Below are 1,037 nucleotides of genomic sequence, written 5' to 3' on the forward strand. Positions count from 1 at the left end.
TGTGCTCTGACATTTCAAGGACAAATGTCAATCAGCTTGTCCCTGTAATCTCAAATGACATAATGAATTGAACTGAAGTTTGAGATGGTAAAACTGTGTAAATACTCCCTTAAGGAACTCATCCTCATTTTCACACACAGAGGGAGACACACAGACACATCCCCGAGAGTGACAGAGTCCTCATAATTATATCCACTCCATGTGCTTCACGTCTTCTTCTCCATTCCCACACACAAATTTCTATGACAAAAGGCAGCTTTATGTGGATCACAAGTGACTTCTCCAGAAAATGAGAACCATTACTGTGAGCTGGGATATGAAATGGACAGTGAGCTGAAATAGTCCCATAAGCTGCTTGCGTTCAACTGTCAATTTTGAAAACTCACTGACCCAATCACTGCAGCTCCAGGGAATCTGACAGGACAGTGCCCGGCAGACATCCCTCACTTTAGACAACTGACATAAGGTGTTATGACAGGGAATGGCCGAACCCCTCTGATAATTAAACTAAAATACAAGCCCCAATCTGTTATGACAGGAGTAGGGGTTCCCATCTAATAATTACCCCCTAAACATCCAGAGCAGCTCGCCTTTCCCCTCATAATCTATTGAAACGGTTTTTATTAGAAAGAAAATTCTTGATCTCCACTTTACAAGTAACAAAAAACAATTTATTTATTTAACCCAACAATAAACAAATTAACAGAAGTACTAACAAACCAACAATTCGCCCTTAGACTACTAACTGCTCCCTAAATGGTCTATATTCTACTAGAATGCTGTTTAAATAAAAACAAGTCCCACTAATATAAACACAATTAATAAGAAGCAATAAATAAATTATAACTTAATCTCTCCAAGTTTGCACAGACTGTCTTCTGGAATATTCTGTCATTTCCGCTCTCTTCACAAATGCCTTTCTTTCATTAATTCTGCTGTCAGGAATGTTTTATCTCTATAATTTCTTCAATGAGGACTTTGAGCTAAAACGCTGTGGTACTTTTGATGAATTCGATGTGCTTTCTCTGAGAGCTGAA

The sequence above is a fragment of the Rhincodon typus genome, unplaced genomic scaffold (genome assembly GCF_021869965.1).
Source record: "Rhincodon typus isolate 14 unplaced genomic scaffold, sRhiTyp1.1 hic_rhity00000092, whole genome shotgun sequence".
In the NCBI taxonomy this organism is placed as follows: Eukaryota; Metazoa; Chordata; class Chondrichthyes; order Orectolobiformes; family Rhincodontidae; genus Rhincodon; species Rhincodon typus.